This window comes from Dermacentor variabilis, chromosome 3 (assembly GCF_050947875.1).
Source record: "Dermacentor variabilis isolate Ectoservices chromosome 3, ASM5094787v1, whole genome shotgun sequence".
Classification (NCBI taxonomy): Eukaryota; Metazoa; Arthropoda; class Arachnida; order Ixodida; family Ixodidae; genus Dermacentor; species Dermacentor variabilis.
The window spans coordinates 125,191,442-125,213,714 of NC_134570.1; the positions used below are offsets into that span (position 1 = coordinate 125,191,442).

General features: G+C 46.5%; 1 long non-coding RNA gene across 1 annotated transcript in view; it reads right to left on the reverse strand.

The window, feature by feature from the left end:
• Nucleotides 1-22,273, reverse strand: part of LOC142574156 (uncharacterized) — a 45,187-nt gene that overhangs the window by 22,573 nt on the left and 341 nt on the right. The gene's annotated exons all lie outside the window — the stretch shown is intronic.

Genomic DNA, 22,273 nt, shown 5'->3' on the forward strand with positions numbered 1-22,273 from the left:
TCGCAGTCCGTCGTGGCAAGCGGCATACGGGAAAGGCAGTCTGCGTCAGCGTGTTTTCGGCCACTCTTGTAGGAAACAGTGAAGTTATATTCCTGCAACCTCAAAGCCCAGCGCGCAAGGCGACCACAAGGGTCGCGAAGGTTCACGAGCCAGCACAGGGAATGGTGGTCTGTGACGACTTGGAATGGGCGTCCGTACAAGTACGAGCGAAATCGCTGAACCGCAAAGATTACAGCGAGGCATTCTTGTTCTGTCACCGTGTAGTTGCGTTCAGGTTTGCTTAATGAGCGACTTGCATAAGCAATCACGTGCTGACGGTCGTCATAGCGTTGGACCAAGACGGCACCCAGACCAACGCCACTAGCATCTGTGTGGATTTCTGTTGGCGCAGTAGGATTAAAGTGGCGAAGGATAGGTCGGGAGGTTAACAGGAACTTCAGCTGACGAAATGCAGAATCGCACTCGGGTGTCCACTCAAACCGTGCGTCTTTATGTAGCAGATTTGTCAGAGGATAAGCGACGTCAGCAAAACCAGGAATAAATCGGCGAAAGTAAGAGCAAAGACCCAGAAAACTACGAAGTTGCTTCACTGACTGCGGTGCACTGAATGCCTCGACAGCTGCCGTCTTGAGGGGATCAGGCCGGATACCGTCTTTGTCAACAAGATGACCCAGCACAAGTGTTTGACGGTCACCAAAGTTACATTTCTTGGAGTTCAGAACCAGGCCAGCGTTTTTGATGCAGTCGAGGACAATATCCAGGCGCGTATTGTGCTCATTGAATGTGCGCCCAAATATTACAACGTCGTCAAGATAGCACATACAGATGTTCCACTTTAACCCACGTAGAACGGTGTCCATGAACCTTTCAAAGGTTGCTGGAGCGTTGCACAACCCAAATGGCATCACATTGAATTGGAATAATCCATCCGGGGTTATGAAGGCTGTTTTCTCCTTGTCTGCCGGGTGTATCGGGATTTGCCAATATCCTGAGCGCAGGTCCACTGAAGAAAAATAAGAGGCCGAATGCAGGCAATCAATTGCATCATCAATCCGGGGCAGGGGATAGACATCCTTCTTAGTCACGGCGTTTAATCTTCGATAATCGACGCAAAATCTCCAGTTACCGTCTTTCTTTCTGACAAGTATGACCGGAGCTGCCCAAGGACTCGAGGACTCTTGTATTATTCCATTTTTCATCATGTCATTCACTTGTTCCCCGATTATCTTCCGCTCGTTAGGCGACACGCGATAAGGCTTTTGCCTGATCGGGCGCGCAGATCCCGTATCGATAGTGTGGCGTGTTCGTGACTCGGGGATCGCGAACGCTTTGTCCGGCTGCGCAAAGTCAAACACTGACAGATGCTTAGAAAGCGTATCCACCAAGGTTTGGCGCTCCCTTGTGCTGAGTGACTTGTTTATCATAGACAGAAGCTTTTTGTCTGAGACGTGGCGAAGGTCAGCAGGTTCACACGGCCGATCTGTTAGTACGGCTACGGACGAAGACGTGTATTCTGTAAAGTAGGCGAGTTTCAAGCCGTCTGGAAGCAGGATGGATTCTGCCGAGCACTTGGCCGTCCACAAGCCAGCACGCCCGTTGCCGATGGATACCACACAATGAGGGACAAAAACGTTCTTCTTCATACAATTGAGATGCATTGGCTCTACGGAGGCATCAAAACTGTCTGGAACTTCACCGCGACACACAACTGGCACGCACACAGAGGTGAACGCAGGCACAACAGTATCTGCAGACACACAAAGTTCACCTTGACGGCAAGTCTCCTCTAAGAGCCCGGACGAAACATGGCCATCGACGCAAACTTCCCCCGTGCGACAATCGACGGTCGCACCACACTGTCGCAAAAAGTCGATGCCCAAAATCACTTCGTGCGTCGATCGGGGAATAACTACAAACTCCGTCGCGAAAATTCCACCAGCCAAGAATACGTCAGCAGTGCACACACAAACAGGGCGCAACGACTCGCCGCTCACTCCACAAAACGTTGCAGCCTGGTCCCACCGAAAGACAACTTTACGCCCCAACCGACCTTTAAAACCGAGACTCATTACGGATACAGTTGCTCCGGTATCCACTAAAGCCATTGTAGGAACACCATCAACAAGTACATGCACTTTGTTCTTAATCATAGCAACTGCGGGGGGCATTTCTGTCGATAGCACGTGTCGAGCGACCTCACCCCCATCGGCCGCGCTAGCTAGTTTTCCGGTTGTGAAGGCGAGGAGGAGCGGCGCACTGGCGATGGCGATTGACGTAAACGCGGTGCACGAGAAGTTGGCGGTGGCGTCAAACTCCTGTCAGATGCCGGCGAGCGGCTCCTGAAGCTTCTCTGCCAGTAATCGTTGCCAGGAGGGACGCCAGCTGACCAAGAGGTGGTGTACGGCTGTTGAGTTGTCCTCGTAGGAGGTGTGGGCCTGGTTGAAAATCCGGATCGACCATTCCACGTTGTTGGGCGACGATTGCAAAACCTCGCTATGTGGCCCGCGACACCGCATTGGAAACACACCGGCAGATGCCTCGAATTGCGATGTTCTTCCATGTAGTCGCGCATGTTGCTGTCGACTGCATAGACAGCAGGTGGGTGACATTCATCATGGCTAGGCATCGGCCGCCGGGAGGCCTGCGTGCGGCGTTGGTGTTGGCCGTAGTCATGATTTTGATAGCTCATGGTCCCTCTCGTTTGTGGGGTAGACCTATACTCCATGGTCGCTGAGTGAACCGTGGGTTGCCATGCGGTCGAAACGGCCGTGTTTCTCATCTCGTGTGGTGAGTACGCGCCAGTGATGCCGGGTGTGCAACGGTACATCTCTTCCTGATGGAGCAACTCTTCGCGAACAATCTGCCGTATAGTGGATGGAAGGTCAACACACGAGCTCGGGTCTACACTCGCCACCGTTGTGACATTAGCCAGGCGACCAAACTTCGGTATTATCCATCGCATCTTCAACGTCTCAAAGGTCCTACAGTGGCGAATGACGTCAGACACGGAGTCCAAGCTTTCCTTGCCGATCAAAAAATTGTAGACGTCTTCGGCTATTCCTTTCAACAAATGTCCCACTTTGTCATCTTCAGACATCTGAGAGTTGACTATTTTACACAATTTCAGCACTTCTTCGATATAAGTCGTACAGGTCTCGCCGGGAATCTGAGCTCTTTGCGAAAGCGTCTGTTCAGCGCGTTTCTTTTTTGCGCTAGAGTCTCCAAAACACGCTCTGAGCTCCTCGACGAAAAGCTCCCACGAAGTGAGCGTGTCTTCGTGATTCTCATACCAGACGAGCGCTGTGTCGGTAAGGGAAAACACAACATTGGACAACTGTGCGGTCGAGTTCCAACCGTTAGACCGGCTCACCCTTCGGTAGTTCGTGAGCCACTCGTCGACATCTTCTCCGGCTTTTCCTCCGAAAGTGAGTGGCACCCGGTAGTATTGCCACGGAACACCAGGTGTTGGCCTTGAAGCCGCGTCAGATCCTTCGGGAATCTGGCAGGCGTATTCAGGCATGGCAGGTGAGGGTGGCGGAAGTCCGGCAAGTCGACGGCTTCGGCGAAGTTGTAGCAGCGTAGGCTCCGTGATTACGAGGTGTACCCCGCACCTCCACCAATTTGTTACAAGCACGGGGAAAAGGGGTTTATTTAGGCGTGCGAGGGCAGGAACGGCAGGCTACGAAGAACAGGAATGGCCGCTGCACAGTCTTCGTTCTCCTCTTCCCCTCTCTTCTTGATCCCCGCGTCCCTTTGACGCGCTTGGACGTAACAATATTAAAGGATTGCAACATTCGTGAAAAAGCGTTAGTAGGTGATTTGGAGCGGCTGGAAAACCATCTTTCCTTCCTTGCGTTAAAATTAAAATATCGTCGACATATCTAAACACAGTTGCATTAGTATAATATTTGAGGTGGCGAAATATTAGACTCTCACGATAGGTTTAAAAAAATGTCGCTAAGAACAGGAGCTATGCATGAGCTTATACAGAATGTATGGGCTCGTGCATAGCTCCTGTTCAGAATAGGAATGTTTCTAGCTTATACAGAGAATACGGAATGACCAGGTCTTCATTCAAACGGAGGGGATACATATAGGCTCATGCAAAGCTCCTGTTCTTAGCCACATCTTTTAGCCCATTGTGACATTCATTAACCCCTCTCAGTACGGGAACAATTCAATGCACCATCAGATGCGATGTTCCATGTATTTTACCGCGTAGATTTTAGACTGTATTTTTGGTGTCCTCGTGTGCGGTTTTGCTCCCACGTTCACCAAAGGCATCTGGAAGGCTTTGTGTTTGAGTTTCGGCGTAACAGAATAATGTTTTCTGCATATTCGAATTACAAAAAAAAATTGCAAGGTGCTTAAGCTTCGCCTTTAAGAGTGGAGCGCGGTAGCATTCAAAGATCCCTGACTTCTGAAGCTTCCCGGCAACGGCATCCTATGTAACCGCAATGTTTACCGGGGAACGCTGGCGGCGAACGCTATGCACGAACGCGAGCATTCTGGTAGAAATGCGGCCCCTTCCGGGGGCCGTGATGGTGCCGAGATGAGCGCCATCTGGAGGTGTTGCAAGGAACTGGGCGAGCCGCTTCTTGACCTGTGAGATTTGCGCGTGCGGGCGCGCGCCAAACGCGGGCGCCGCTGCAGGTCTATAAATAGTAGAAACGCTGGGACAGGGGTTTATTTTAGCTTCCGCCTAACAGAATTCTGTTTTCTCTAAAAGTAAACTACAATTTCACCGTATTATGGCTGCAAGTTGTGTGTAAGTCGTACTTTTCGATTCGTCTGACGTATCTCAATTTGAGAAATTCTATTACTTCAGCAACATTTATGCGCTACCCGGAGGATCTGCGTGGTTGGATTCCGATGGTTGGGAATGATTATTGCCGAACCATGGTCGACGCTGGGCTCGGAACGCCGACGCCAGATTTATTTTATTTTTGATTTATATATATATATATATATATATATATATATATATATATATATATATATATATATATTTATTTATTTATTTATTTATTTATTTATTTATACATTTACAATACCTCAAATAACCCTGCTGGAGGGGTTTTACGTGAGGAGGGAGGGCGAGCGGACAAATTAGCAGGAACACATTACCACTGCAGTAAGCACTGAAATGAGTTCAAAAGAAACAGGAACAAAAAATCGTGAACACTAGGGCACTTAGCACATGCACAGGTTAAGAAATAGCAAAACGCAAAAGAAATCCAGGATAATTTATCAAATCTAGTAATCGAGTTTAAATATATCGTTGAACATAATGTGTACAAAACGTGGCAGAAACATTTTTCTTGGTATGAAAAACGGCAACTAAAAACACGCAGACATCTTGATAAACCTATTAGGACGTCAACAGAAACACGTTCAAAAGAATACTACAGGTAATACGACGAGGTGACGCAATCAGGAAAGTGATTCAATGGTAGACATAAAACGCGCAGGATCATCGTGAATAATGACGCGGACTGCAAGATTATTCCAATCGATGCTTGTTTGAGGAAAGGAAAAAAGGAATGAAGATGAGCAGTTGTCGGAGCATGCGGCCGACAAACGGCTTTTTGGTGGTTTGTACAACTTGAAGGATGGTATGCGGGTTTGATAAGGGTGTTGTCGGGAGGGAGTGTATGCCAGAGCTCATGATAGAGACAAAGTCTGAATGTTTTGCGGCGCCTATCTAGTTTGGAAAGATTAGCGTTTGATTTTAATTAGGTGACAATTGTATAATATGAGTCGTCAAAAAAGATGAATCTGGCTGCACGATTACGCACCGACTCCAGTGTCTTGCTAAGGTCTTGTTTATGAGTGCCCCAGATCGGCGCACGCCTATTCTAACTCAGGTCTTGCAAGAGATTCATAGGCTAATAACTTAACGGATGGCGGGGAAAGTGCAATATTACGTCGTAGATAGCCAAGGGTGCGGCTAGCTTTGTTTGTGATGTGCGTGACATGTGATGACCGCGTGAGGTCACAGGTGGTGTTAGGTCCTAAAGATTTGAGGAAATCTGTTGAAGAAATGACCTCTCCATTAAGCATTTACGTATTAGTTTTATATTCCTGTCGTCTATGAGAAGAAATTACGAAAGTTTTCTCAATATTAAGGACCATAAATCACGTATGACACCAAGTTTCGACGTTTATTAGGTCGCGCTGAAGGATTAGTTTATCGGTGGGATTAGTGACGGAACGGCAAAGGACACAACGATCCGCGAATTAAAAAAAAAGTAAAAAAAAAGTAGCGGGCCGACTACTGTTCCCTGTGGGACACCGTAGGCGACAGTACACAAGGTGAAGTCGACTTCCTTTGCGGAAGCAAGATGTTGGCGATCGGTGAGGAACTCTCTTATCGATGCAAGCAGTAAGAGGTCTAAGCTTAGATGCGGTAATTTTAGCAAGAGTCGGCGATGAGGTACTTTATCGAAGGCTTTCTTATAATCCAGAAATATGGCATCTACTGGAATCTTAGTGTGAAGGCTGGAACTGATGTCGTTAATAAAACAAGCTAATTGAGTTTCCCAAGAAAGGCCTTGCCTGAATCCGTGTTGGTTAGGAGTAAAGAAATAGAAGTTAAAAATTTGACAACGTCTATTTCGGCGACACGGGGCCCTTAACTCTATCGCGTTAGAATGTCATGCTATCATGTCTGAAGGTTGCGCGTCAGTCGTACTTTACGAAATTTCTGAGCCGTGTTATCTTGAGAAATTCAATTAGTTGAATAATGGACTTCCCGCCAGGCGGAGAGCCTACCAGAACGAGGAGGCATGCTGTGTTAGCGGCTCCACCACCTATTACAATAACAACGAGAAGCTATCATATCTGCCGCTGGTGTGTAAGTCGTACTTTACGCATTTTTCTGACGCATTTTACATTTAAACAATAATTTAGTAAAATAATGCACTTGCACACGTCCAAGGGCCCGTAAGATCATTATGCATGCTGCACTTCTGGACACACGGATGTGGGCGTGACGTACGTCACTTGTGGTTGTGGTGTCTGTAACGTCCGAAACAGCTTCGCCGTACATCCACTCTCACAGGGTGGAACGAAGGCGTACTTCCTTTTTTTTTAACAGGAATACCTTAGTATTCGATTGCCGGCTAAACGTAGACAAATAATTCGTTTCTTGCACATTTATCAGCAGCGCGCACGGCTGCGCAAATACATTTCTCTGAAAACATGTGGAGCACAAGGTACGGCTCCTGGGCACTTAGCTGGTAAACGATCCCAAATACGAGCCAATTGGCCCATATATATATATATATATATATATATATATATATATATATATATATATATATATATATATATATATATATATATATATGTATATATATATATATATATATATATATATATATATATATATATATATATATATATATATATATATATATATGTATATATTTATGGCTTATAAACATGTAGAAATGGCTGATTAGCGTTGACTGCAACTTCATTTGTAAGGCTTGTGTTATTTTCTCGAGAAAAGAGAGTCTTCATTTGTTATTAATGAACGCAGTTTATGGCAACCCGTTTGATGACGGGTGCTTCCGTGCCGGTGGAAACATTTTTTCACGAAAACTATTTCGTCAAATGAGCTTTCATGATATATGCTGAAGCTCCTAGAAGTTTAGAAAGAAATCGAAGATGGTCGAGCCCTAAGGTTGGCACAGTTTGCGTAAGAGGACCCATATACACCGAATGTCCCATATAACGTTAGCCAAGCAGTGAAAAGAAATAAAAGTACCGAAAAACTAGGTGAAAGGCCCCATTGTCAGATTGATGCAACGGTGCTCGGTTGTCAGAGATGCGCCGACCGAACGTCGAAGGTCTTACAATCCTATCTTGCACCCTGTCATTTTCTTTCTTTTATCGGCTTGGCTGGCGTTAGCTGGGAAAGCCTGGAAGTTAGTGTGCATAAGTCTTTGTACTCACTTATTTTCTAATACGCGCATTTACCATACATGATGAGGTATTCACATTTTCGTGGTTTAACGAAAGGAAAAAAAAACATTTCAATGGGTGCTTTTGCTCCAAACAAACGATTTATTTCGTTTTTATTCCTTCTCGTTCTTTTGTTAATTTTTTACGGCCACTGCAGTAAACAAGAAATCAGAGGACGTGCAGCTGTTGTGGCTTAAGCCGCCATTGGTGCCATTTCGTGCGAGCATTTAGCGTTCACGCTGCTTGCTAGCCTACTGCCAGAGCTGCATGCAGAGCTGTCAGTCACATCCTCAACAGGAAAGCTCGAATGACAGCGCAGAGAAATAACGCGCAGGTGGTGCGCCGCAATTTTGTGCTGTGACGCGCGCCATGAATGTCGAGCCATGGTTTTCTTCTCAGCGAACGAGAGGTAAACAAAATTATTGCCCGTTTGGAGCAACCTGCTTGGTTGCTTGAGCTGAAGAAAGCCGTCAGGAGATGACAAGAGAGCATTCACGTTGCTCGATGTTAGCGTCGTTTTATCTTTCAGAAAATGTTTTGTTTCGTAATGGATAAAAAAAAACGTGGCAGCTGATAGACACAGCAAGGCCTAAGAAAACAAAAACAAAAGGAAAGAAGATTCGATGTTTAAAAACGCGTTTCAAAAATATCCACCTCAATATGCATGAAGCGACCTGCCTGTCTTGACATAAAGCTGCTAATTAGTGTATAGCGCAAAAATACACCTAAGTCAGCGACTGAATGCAAGCTATTTTACCCAGTGAGCGCTGGCGACACTGATTCAATCAGCAGCACACCGCTTATTTGAAGAGGAAATGCGAAAAGCGAAAGGACATCAGCGCGAAGGGCGCATTTATTGCATTCTGTAGGGATGTACTTAGGTTGGAAAAAATTGCCTTCACACTTCAGATGCGTTCACAGAATTGGTCAAGCGGTCTGACGACTTTTTCTGCGAACCATGCACTGTCTTCAGTTTCATTGTACAGGATGGGGGTCCCGCGGTCATTTGATGAAGCCTTTGAGAGGGCTATACGGCTTAGTGAAAGGCACCATGAAATTATTTAGTCAACGTGTCGACTTAGTTTTACTGTAGCGTGGTGCGGTGACTTCATTTTCTTTATTAATTTTCCCGCGAAATGCACTCAACATCACTTGTCACAGACAAGGGACGCTGCACATAAGTGAACATATTCCAGCAATAAACAGGCACTCTCATAGAACGTCAGGTGTAAGAATGGAAAAATAAAGGCACATGCTTTAGGAATCGTGCACCTTTCTGTTGCTTGGTTTAGAGTGTTCCTCGCACTTGATGGCGATTTGCATTTCTTCATAAAGCTTTCTGCTATGTTTTTCTTGCCTGACCCGTCGGCGGTGCACAGGAGCCGCATAATGTTTCAGCTGTTCGGACGTCTCGTTGCTTCGAACAGCTTCGACGCACGCTACGCACTCAACTGAAGAATTACGAGAATGTCTGTGGAATTCGTCTTGTTGCTTGTTTTCTTGCTTTCCCTGACGCGTGTAACAACCGCATGGGAATTAATTCATCTTGTTCATTTTCATTGTGGCGTGTGCATGTCACGGCCACGCCACCGCTACACCATTCTCGATTATGCAATGTTTGCTCCCTTGAAACGGGCCTCATAGCCTCGCGAATACGGCTCTATAGTGCCTGTACGTCTGAATGACAGTAATCATGTGTTTTCTTTAAAAAAATTATAGCGTCTCCGAAGGTCCCTCTTAAGAGGTGAACGGCGAAAGGCTACTCTTCTTCCTCTTATCATTCGCCTCTTTCTCATTGCCTCTTCGTTTTATCTTGTTTCTTTTAGTCATTACTGCTCACTACTAAGCATTTTGGTCATTTGTAATGAATTGTGGTCATTACAAGCCCTCGTTAGACATGTTGGTCATATCATAGTCACTAGTAGTAATTACAAGTAATTTCAGTCATCATTAGTCGTTAGTGGTCATTACTAAAATTTTTTAGTCATTTCTAATCAATTGTAGTCTTTCTAAGTGGTCGTTAAGGATATTTGTCATTTCATAGTCATTACTAGCCATTTCCGTCATTATTAGCCATTAATGGTCACTAGTAAACATTTTTAGTCATTTGTATTCAATGGTGGTCATTACAAGCCGTCGTTAGGCATATTGGTCATTTCGTAGTAATTAGTAGTCATTACGAGTAATTAGTAGTCATTTTAGTCACTACTACTCATTACTAGTCATTACTACTACTCATTACATAATTTCTAATCAATTATGGCCATTACAAGCCGTCGTTAGACATATAGGTCATTTAGGACTCATTAGAAGTCATTAGTATTACTAGTAATTATCAACCGCTACCCATCTCTATTATAACGTTATCATTCACTAACATTCACTATCAATAATTTTTCATTCTTTACTCTGTCTTTATACAGCCTTCATATGGCGTGATGACGCTTCAGCGGACACTGCAGCGGTCAGGACTCCTGGTAGAAACTTCACCATGAGCCTAGAAAGGTTACACCTTAAAGAAAATGACAACCATTCCCCTCTGTGAAGATGGAAGAGCAGCGAAAGCTGACGACAGTCAAATCTCTCAAACGAAAAGCAAAGTGCTTTCGGTGCCATTCCATTTTCGCAGATTGGAAGGGAGGTAATTTTTTGCGTTGACAGTCTGTCGTTGCTCATTAGGAGGTGCTCGGGCTCACGATTGTCGTTTTCGTTAATCATCGTGGGAACGTCCTTCGCTGGTGGTGGTTTTACACCGACGCCGTTCAGATTATCGCTGGTGTTCCCTCTGGCGCTCATCACACGCATGTTGTTCTTCGGCTGTACGAACTATACGTGTCCGGCCCATTGACAACACAGCAGTTTTAGCGCCAATACCTCTCCTGATTATATACTGCGAGAAGCTCGACGTGACGTTATTCTGCAAGCGAGCGTTGTCATCTGTTCCACATTTTGACCCCTGCGCCCCCTCCCTGCACGTGTACACTCTAAAAAAAGTTTGCACCCTTTAGGGTGTATCTCTGCCACACAACAATAATCGTCATCTGCCTTGCTTGCATTTCCTTTCTTTAAAACGCCGCGCCCGTCACTTTCCTGTCGGGAATGATATGTCAGGCTGATAACGCGCATGCCGTTTGTTATTGGAAAGTACCGGGCTCGCCGCGTTAAAGAAAGGAAATGCGGGCAAGACAGATGACGTTTATTGTTGTGTGGCAATGATATGACTCAAAGGGTGCAAACGTTCCGTAGAGTGTATGGGTTCGTTAGAAATCGGTAAGTCGGGTTCTGTTGCCGAACGCCGAAAAAAAGTATGGAAGCTTAGTTATATACAGCTTTCGCTGTGAAAGAACATATTCATAGATGACCACCATTATCTACTGTGATTGAGAGCGGCACTGACTAAAAAGAAGCTTCACGGAGCACAGCTTTGAAAAAAATGCAATAAACAGTTCTGCATGAGCTCGAGAATAAGGGATAGGGAGTTAGACAGCCCAAGGCTACAGACCAATCGTAGAAATTTGAACGCGCGAAACTTTACAACATTGTCGCTGCAAAGTTCAGGGCAAATGAGAAGTTACACAACAAGAATCCAAGCCCTGAGTTAGACATCTTAAGGCGAAAGGCCTATGTGGCTCATACCGCGGATGGTCTGAAAAACGCGGCGGGCCCACGGTAATGTCGCCTGAGCTCGCTGCGCGCAGATATGTGCTCGTGCCCCTACTCGCGGGTTTATCCTCGTCTTCTTTCACAGCTGGTTCCGCTGCCGCTCAAGCTTCCAAAAAAGGCAAAATTAAATGAGATAGAGTTAATTCAGGCACTCCACCCCACGACCTTCGATCGGAGTCGAACCCTCGAACTGATGTGGAATTCGAACCCACTTCCTTTGGTGTCATGGCGAAGTTTATTAGGGCAGATTTAATTAACTTAAGCATGACTCGTACCTACGACATTTGGTGGGAGAAAACAAGTAATAAGAAGCAACAACACATTCGAATGAGAATGTCAAGTAATTTAATGAACGTCTCGAACGCATTTCGCCTTCACCCGCTTTGGCGCATGCTAAAGCGACTGCCAAATTTTTTTATCGTGTAATGAGCAAGCAAGTCTCACGAAAGATTGTCAGCAACACGTACAAGACATTAGCGCTCATTAGCCCAAGTGTGACAAATTTAGAGACTAGAACGAGGTTAAGGGTCGCTCCGTTGATGAACTAACCACGTATATTCGCTGGATATATTCAAATGGCGATAATCTGTAGTGAACAGCGGATTCGTAGTAAAATAGTTATCGATAGAAATACACAAAGGATATCGTTTATAAAGATAAACAATTGAGAGCATGCCGAGCACAGTCTTTAAGGGAACCTGGTGACAAGGATGTCGGCAGTGGGTCAGGATTGTTCACTAGGAGATGCTGAGTGCGGCTCTCTAAGGATACACTGAATCTAGTCGAGCGTAATTAAACACCGAACATAGGTGAGAAGCAAAGTACAAATCCCTAGTAATTATTTTACTGCACAGCAAGTAGGAAACGAAGTTGATAAAAAAAGCAAAAAGGAAGACCAGGACAACAAAAAGAACAAACTAGAAAGAGAGTCGGTCTCAAGCGCTGGTAGTTCAATTTTATAAGAATTACGTTCGCGGATACCATTTTTTTTAGCTGAAACTAAAGAGCTATACGCTAGCAAGGCACTAAGGCCTCAGTAAGTTTGTTACGGAAACGTGCACAACGGGGGTGCAGCGAGATGGCCTTGCACTTAAGGAGACATGGCCGGTCAGGCACGCACACGTGCGCTGGCGCTGTCTTTTGCCCGTCCTCTCGATATCGGCCATCACGCTTGTGCTCTGCGGAAATTATTCCTTGCTTTCGTTCACAACCCTTCAAGTTACGCCATCAATCTACGCCGATGACAACACACCATTCCGAATCAACTTAGACCTCCCGGAAAGGAAAGAAAAATAGGATCCTCCTGAGCAAGCTGCACAGCGACCAGTTTTGAAGTGCGTAATATCCGTCTGGCGCAAACACGATAGGAGTAAAATTGGAAACTAATTATAATAAATGTTTGCACTCTGTGTGTTTACATTATTCGTAGTCATTTACGAATAATGACTATTCGTAGATAAGAATAGTGACAATATATTTCTTTAATGTTTCACAGTGTAAACTATGCCCGAATAAAGCTAAAATTACAGGGCAAATAGCGAAAATATCATCCGGGCGCGCATAGTGTAGACAAAAAAATTACCACATAAGCAATAGAGCAGGCTGCGTCACTCACAGGGCCATACATTATAGGCTACACTGCGATAATTTCGAACTTCAGAAGTGCTCTGCGCATGCAAAGAAACAGCCAATTTGTTCCTGGAACTATTAAGAAAAAAGCGCTTCATAACGTGTTGTTTAATGACAGAAACTTGCTAGCGTTAAGAGCAGCAGGATGTGACCATCGTGTTAACTAATTGTGGAAAGGGCGGTTCAGTATTCGAAATCTATACGAAAAAGTCTTGGACCTTCCATCAAATTCTCTTCTGGCACTTTCGATGCGTATTCGATTCCGACTAAGAAATCAGTGCTCGCACAACCCTACTCAGAACTCCAACGTTGGTGGGTACCAATCGATACATGCACTCATAGAAATGATAAAAGTCTCAAATTTTGTTTTAAATAGGAGGTATGTCAGTAACAGACATAAAGTAGGCAAATATAATTTTACGCATTCCATGGTGCTGGCATCAGCTTAGATTTCTCGCCCCGACAAAATTTGCAGCGCAATATAAGGAACATGCTACAGCACAAGTGCTTTATTTTCTTGGACTTGCAGAAATGCCTAATGGAGCTTGAAAACTTCGCCGCCTGTCAGTGACGCCGCAGTGGACAACTGTGGAATAATTTTGACAACTTTGGTTGCTTAAACCAGTTTGTAAAACTAAGCAAACGCGTTTTTCCGTACCACGCCAGTAGGCTTGCGGGCGCGGGGTTCAGGAGTCAAACCCAGCACCCCGTATTAGCCAGTGAGTCACCGCCATGGGTATATTAACGAACATTACTGTTGAGCCGGCTTACGTCCATATCGGGGGCTTGGACATGAATGCGTAGGACAATAGCGCATATAGTGCAAGACCGGGCCGACACGCGGTGGAGGCGAAGCAGGCTTCAAGCACTCCGCCAACTTCGCAAAATAAGCGCAGTATCTTGCGTCCAAATTAAACCGTATAAATTCGGCGTTGCTAAGAGAAATACCATGGGCAAGGCAAAGGATTCAAAGAAAGTGGTTAGCCGCAGCTGACAAACCAACAGCATATGGTTTGCGGTCATGTGGTGCTCCTTAGAGTATTTTTTTTTATATGCCGCTGATTTAGTGAAGTAACTAAGACGAATTAACAAAAATTTTAGATATTCACTTTACGACCAAGTGCATTTCGTTTCGTTGTAGAGGGGGTTAAGAAACGACCGATCCAAGTTTCTTGTGGCATCATACATGCTGCGTGGCGATTTGCTGCGGTGTTTGAAGAAAGCCCGCGAAATATGAGACCAAACCTCGTGACTGCACTCGTGCGCTATCGCATTGCAGTGCTCTCAACCGTGCGCCGAGCCTATCGCTTATCAGGGATGAGGATGCTTCCTTTCCATGTGCGACCGACAAAGATGCTGATGCACTGTGAAAACGATGCTTAGAGCCGCGGCCGCTCATTTCGTCCCGGTCCGTGCACAATGTTCTTTTGAACGAAGCGCGGTTGAGAGCGCTGCAATACGGTAACGCGTGAGCGCAACCACGTGGTTTCATTTCATATTTTGCAGGCTTTCTTTAAACGCCGAAAAAAATCACCACACAGCTTGTACGCTGCCATAAAAAATTGCATCGATTGTTTCTGAATCCTCTCTACAACGCAACATAACGCACTTGGGCCTAAAGTGAATGTTAAAAATTTTGCATCACTTATGTTAGTTGATTTACTTATTAAGCGGACTTTAAGAAACACACTCCAAAGAGCGCCACAGCAAACTATGTGCTGTTGGTTTCATTCAGTTGCGGCTAACCCCCTTTTTTAATCCTTGGTTCAGTTTACCTTAAACACCATGTATATATATTCGAAAGGGCACTTATAGGATAGAAAGTTGACCATCATGCACTTTGTTTAAATACTGTTTCACGAATAATGCGAGGGGGAAAGAGTGTGGCGACGACACCTGTGCACGTTGCCTTGGCTTCTGTGGTTATAGGCTCACACGCGTCGGAGATGCCAGTAGGGTGGACACAAACAGGTCTGAAATGTTCGGGCGAAAAGCGGTTCAGAAAAGATTGTCACCCACATCATCAAGTCTGGTTAGGGGAGCAGCGACTGAAGCACGACTATATTTGCAGCGTACAAACATTGCGAAAGAAAAAAAGCGCTTTTTAACTGAAAGGAGACCACAGTCAGATTCATTCGACAAAAATACAATTCCTAATCAGTTTTCGATGCGTATAAAGAGTAAAAAAAAGACAACTCGAGTTTCTTTTATTATTGTCGATAAATATATTTTTTCAAGCTGCGCCCCATCTCGCTCACGTCCTATATGGGCAAGGTGGCACGCAACGCTCTACAGGCTGACCCGGTACTTCGAAGACGATGGGCTCCAGCGGCACACCATGATGGGTTTTTGGGCTAAGGTTCGATGGAATAGGCCATGAAGCTGCTGAAACAGCAAGTCATCAGCCGCACCACTATATACATGTGGGCTATTCTCCGCCTCCACAAGAAAAAAACCCTCTGACAACATTGGGCACTCTTTCGTGTTGCGGTCGATCGCCGAGCTCGGCCTGGGAGCCAGATTTTACGAGTACTCCAAATCGCTCCTGACCCGCAGGAAGGCCAACCTGAGGGCGGAAGACTTCGTGTCTGAAGAGATCGAGCTGGTCTCGCGCGGTACCCCGCAGCGATGGGTGATCTCGCCCATCCTGTTCAACCTTGCCATGATTGGGATGTCCAAGGGGCTCTCGTGCATCGAGGGCATTAACCACACAATTTACGCCGACGACATCACCATTTGGTGCTCGGGCGGCAGCGACGGGCAGGTCCAGCGCGCCCTGCAAGAAGCCATAGGCACCAGTGAAGACTACCTTCATCCTACGGGCCCTGATCAAGTCCAAGCTCTTCCTCTACCGACCCACACAATGAGGGCCCAAGCTCGAAGGCTGGAAACCGATCACCGAGACCGAGAGCGATCGCCGAAGCGACGTCGGCGAAATACCCAGATTCCACTCCACACGGATTCTCGGCATGACCATCGAGTCCAATGGCTTCAATGCCAGGACTATACTCAAGGTCGCAACCATGATGGACAACGCGGTTCGGCTGGTCCGGTGGGTTGCCAAGCGTCACAACGGCCGCAAGAAAGACAACCTCATCCGCCTGGTCAACCCCTTTGTGCTCTGCCACTTTTCCTACGTTGAGGCCATACACAATTGACAGGAAGCCGAGTGGGACAAGATCAAGGCCCTGCTCCGAAAGATCACCAAGGGGGCCCTCGGTATCCAGATGAGGACGCATACCGAACGCGTGCTCGTGCTCAGCGTCCAAAACACGCTGGAGGGGATTGCGGAAGTGCAGGAGCCGGCCCACGTAGCGCACCTCTAGACATCCGAGGCTGGTAGACGCGTATTAGAAGAGCTCAGTCACTCACCGGCCGAAGTAAGGGAGAAGGTGAAGCAGATGCCCCGCGAGATCCGCCACCTCGTTACCGTGGCGCCGATCCCGAGGGACGTCCATCGTGAGCACAACCACGACAGGTGACGAGCAAGAGCCACCACTATTCTCACGCAAATCCGCAGCGACGAGCGCCACGTCCGCTTCGTCGACGCGGCTGTATACCGCGAGGGCCGCGCCCTCTCTGCGGTCGTCGTCACCCTAAAACAGCAAGTCACCAACTGCGCATCGGTTCGCACCAACGACCTGCGGATCGCCTAGCAAGTGCCCGTCGCCCTGGCCATGCTGGATGGCGGAAGGGATGTCATCTATAGCGAGTCTCAATCGGTAATCAAAGCTTTCAAGAGCGGCCTCGTCCCCAAGCAAGCCCTGCGCGTGCTCTGGAATGGCGGCGGCGATGGTATCAAGCACCACGCACTAATCTACTTTCCTGCACACGTTGGGCATCTCGAGGGCGCTCCCCCCAGCATTAACGAATATGCACACGACGCCGCGCGCGTAGTGACCAACCGCGCCTGTTCCGGCCAACGACTCGGCGACAACGAGGTTGCGGAGAACAGGGACACGCCTGCCAGCTGCAAAGAAATTGCTAAACATTCATACCTCGCGCGAAGTGTGTACCCACCCCTTCACCCCAAACTTAATAGGCGTGAGGCTCTTACGCTCAGACTACTGCAGACGGATACGTACCCCAATCACCTTGCACGCCATTTATCCCAAGGTATCCCCTAACGACGCTTGCCCGGCATGCGAGGACATAGCCACGTTAGCGCACATGCTCTGACAGTGCACGGCCACATATACTAGCCCCGATACTGCCTCGGCCAGGTGGGAGGCTGCCCTCCGCAGCCTAGTCCTGGCCGACCAGCTGTGACGAACTCTGACCGACCGACCGACCGACCGATCAACAGACCGACCAACCGACCCAACCAACTCATCATAAAAGGGGGTGTCAATGCGCTATGCCGCTATCACTTGCAAGGCAATGCAGCTCTTGAAGTGTGCAGAAAGGCTCGCTAGTAAAGTTCACCTCTTACGGTATGCCCCCCTCCTACCCTCACCCGTTGTGCAACTTTTTTGTCGACGTCTGTATGCATTTTCTGACGCGGGTGGCTTCATCGTTTCTTAACCTGTTCAATCGAAAGTAATGAATAACGGCCGCCAGGTAATTGTTTACTTCAGTTTTCTAGTGACTGCGCAGTCCTACGATAGGGCAAGCACTCTACACCTAAAGCTTTGGTCGGTCTTGAAAGGAAATATGTTCTGTGCAGGGGGGAGATTTCGACACCCGCACGGCTGGCCTTTCCCTCCGTGGCTTTCCACACTGAAAGCTCGAAATGCCCATCAAGTAGAGTGATGGGGCATTTGAATACGCAGCTCTAGTGGCTACCAAACCAATTTCGCGCTTTCGAGAAAAAATAATGTAGCTTCTATTTTTAAGCGATATGGCGTCACATTATTCTTTCCTTCAAGCAGAAGTGTTCCCTCGTCACAAAGATGACGCTGAGCCCCATGAACCGCCCATGAAACGCCATGTTTTGTACGTATGAATAGGCTTCTATGGAAGCTTCACAACCAGGTAATTTACCTTGGTGCCGGCGCGGCTGCTGCACTGCTTGCGGCATACGCATGGGAGGTGCAGTGACTGCGGTGGCGCTTGCGTCAGCCTAATGTGGCGCGATATTCAAAAAATATGCATATTTTCATAATGCACGCACTCCATGTATGAAGTACATGTATGCAGCCTAAACAGCTTCGCTAGTAATCTCCCCTCCCCCCACCCCCATATGAATAATGCCGCCCCACAAATTTTTTTCCTCCATATGGTTCGGTTTCCGAAATTCCTCTCGCGATTGTGTTCGTGCTTTTCCGAAAGGTCTCTGTGGCCGAGAAGCGTGGCTGGCATTTGCGAAACTAAAGTGCCCCCTTCCTTTATTTCTGGCTCCTAACGCAAGGTCAAGTGCCGGGCATTTTGGGAATCGGACATTTTGTCTTATGCAGGGAAGATAGAGAGATAATATTTAATGGCAGAATTTGGAGAGGTCGGCCTGAGTGAAATGCCTCTAGCCTGCTACTCCACGCTGGTGAAGGGGTTTGGGGAATAACAGAGATAGGATGTGAAGAGGAAGGAAGGTGGTGGTATGGTGAATATGATGAGGGCTGCTCAACATAATGTTTCTGTGTAAACTGTGTGTGTGTGTGTGTGTGTGTCTTATGTAGCAGTTACCATGAGACTTTCTATGCGGCATAACGTAGCTACGGCGCAATCAAAACAGTGCATGTTGAGGTCCTTGCGAGCGCCTTCTTTTCTTCGCCGAGTGCCGCAGATGCGGGGGCATACGTGGGCGATCCTGTTTGGCGGCGGATGTACGATGGGCACGTTATATGTGCCAGTAACCCTCTCACCGTTTGCGGAACCCTGTGCCTGTAGGGTCGCACAGCTGTTTGTATGCTTGTTTGCTCAGCCTCAGCCTTCTTCGTGCGCCTTCTTACGTTCTGTTGTAAGGCCTCGACCACTGAAACTATAACTGTGCAGGAGAATCCAGATGAATACCGCCCTTCTAACTGCCCTTGATATGGCACGACATCTTCAATGCAAATTAGAGCCACAGATTGTCGGTAGTACGCTTCACAGTTTTCGATTGAGCCGAGTGCGGCTGCACGCGCTTTTTCGTTACTCCGAGCCCTTCAGTACAACAGACACTATTAGTATGAAATTACCTATTATTATCTAAAAGCTCCAAACGGCCTTCATGATGTGGCTCACGAATGAAACAAAACCCATTGCCAGAAAGTTTAAAGTTGCATGAAGCCCAGCAGCTACTTTTTCTGACACCCTCGTTCAAAATGATCAGCAAATGCTCCGCCTTTGTATGTATTATTTAACGCCCACTTTTGTGATACCGCATCGACATTGAGAGTATTTCAAATAAATAAATAAATAAATAAATCTTCACAGAGTGGATTGGTTGTCAATATTTCACTCCTTTTGGATGGCGGTAGTAATCGGCCTCTCCTGGGGCGTGAAGGCCAGTTTTCTCAGCGATTCGGTGCTCTCGCGATTAACTCGACATGAGTTCAGTTGTCACATCTGTTCAACGATAACGCGCATCGCTGTTGCTTTGTTAGTTCAACCTTTTTTGTTTAGACTGATCCGAGGACCAGGAAAGTGATTCGGTTCGTATTCAGCTGGTCTGTATGCTCGAAGAACGAGTTGCGGCCGGAGAAAATGCCACTTGCGTTAAACTTTTCCTTTTGCTTCATTATTTCCTCGAGTAACGGCTCGCCGCGACGCTGGCAGATCCTTGGAAGCATAAACACGCGATATGGGTTACATAAGGCGGAAAATAAAATAATGCCAAATAGTGTCCTGCATCAGACCCTGCAATAACCGGTAAAACTATAAACATATGATTGTTACCCGCTACCTTGTCTGGCTTTTCCTTAATCGTACAGCACTTTTCATGCAAAATTGGAAACTGGAAAGAAATGTCTTAAAGAGATGAGAAATTAAGTGATCTACTAAGGCAGAGAGCCAGGCAACAGCCAAACAGGAGGGAAAACAGAAAATTAACAAATTGAGCTGTTTGTGAAAATATTGATGGATCAACATCTCTTTATTTAATATGGAAGTAGAGAAACGGCTCCCGGAAATGGAAAAATAATTCCTTGTGTTTTGAATCACGCTTCTATAGTCATCAGTGGAGCCACCAGATGTAGCCACTTCTCTGCTGTGCTAATGTGAGTGTTTTTTATAACCTTCCGCTGTGGGCGTAGTACGTCTAGAACTGCAGCGTCCTCCGCTCTACCCAGTTGTACGGGACTGGTGACCAGGCATCGTTACGCAACTTCCAAAATGCCAACACGGGTGGGTTTTGGCACTGAAATTGGTAAAGCAGTAAACGAGGGATCCAAAAGCACTGTGATCGTTCCGCAAACATATATATTTATCTATAATTCGGCCAGGACTAATTCAAGAAACACTACTAGAAATCTTTGTTTTACTTTCGCTTGTTTACTTGTTCATGGCAGCGTTCTCCCTGCGCTTCGGTCATGCGCGAGTCCATTTGATCTGCTTCCTTGTTTGCCAAGTAAGGAGCGGTGTCGCTGGCATGATGCCAGCCCATGAGCACACGCCACTCAGAAGAAGTAGGAAAGCATCGCCAAGTTCAGATAATTCGGCACCTTCAGGATGTGCGTTTTGCACCATCTGGAATAAATAGGAGAACATTTTGACACGGAGGTGGCTCTTTTCGCGCAACACAAGCTTCTGCGTGTACCAGAGCTACTCCGAGAAAAAGAGCACGTAATTCAAATTCAAATTAAATAATGGGGTTTTACGTGCCGAAACCACGATTTAATTATGAGGCACGCCGTAGTGGGGGACTCCAGAAATTAGGACCACCTAGGGTTCTTCTACGTAAACTTGAATCTGATTACACGAGTGTCTTGACCCAGAGCACTTAATAGAGCACAGTGAATTTAGCAATAGCGTGTAGGCGATATGGTATAGACAACCTAGTTGTAGTTGTTCTGCAAGCCAGGCAGGCCTGAATGACCACCTACGCAAACACAACAACGACGTTCGCAACGGGAAGACGGGTTCTCAGTTTGCAACTGCAATGGAAGACTGCTTACGTTATCCTGAAAAAAATTATTATTATAGGCGTAGAAGGTAATCCCCCGTGGCACATGAGAGAACCGTATGTGTAAACAAGTCGCCTGTTGTGAGTTGTCACAGTGACTGCGGGCATGCGTGCAAGACATTAGAATGATGCTAAAGCAAAACTTTCTTGGCCTTTTCCTTCGACTTTTTCACTGCTGCTGCTGCTTCTAATTGCACGTACGTGCACTTAAATTTTGGGACACATTAAAGAACGCCATGGTGTCAAAATTAATCCGCAGTCAACCACTACAGCCTACCTCATAGTCGGATTGTGGTTTTGGCATGTACCACCTCAAATTGCAATTAATGTTTAATACTTCTGCCACGAGGCGACGCGCCATGTGAGACAATCAGAATGCTCAACCCTCTCAAAGGTTATAAAATATGGCGCACAACAACGCCTCAAGCAAATACATCTCCCTGCGTGTTCTGCGTACTACGCTGACAAACAGCCCTGTTGAATGCATGGTAATGTTTAACACCGACTCACCACTCTCGTGCTGAACTATAAACGTTAAAGAAATTAAACATTCACCGTCAACATCACCGCTAATTATCCTCAGCCAAAGCAACAAGAAGAGAACGCATCGCTTACATTGATTCCTACAGTGCGTGGGATCTGCATAATTTTCAACGGCACTTTTTTATTTTTGTTGGCTAATCATTACTGATCCTATGAGCGCTCTTTCCCATTTTATTCGTCTTCGTCCTACACTTCAGGCCATGTCTAACCAACTATGCGAATTCTTCATGTTGTTACATATAGCCAACCGAGAAACATCTTGCGTATTCATCTGTTTGCCTCTATTTGGGCAAAAAATGCGCGCGGCCAGTTTATTTAAGGAATTTAGCCCATTTAACGTTTCACTTTGGCTTCACAATCTTTCATTCTCTGCATTCCTTTTTGGCCTTTTGCGAGAATTAACACAGCAGTCGTACGCCTCACCTC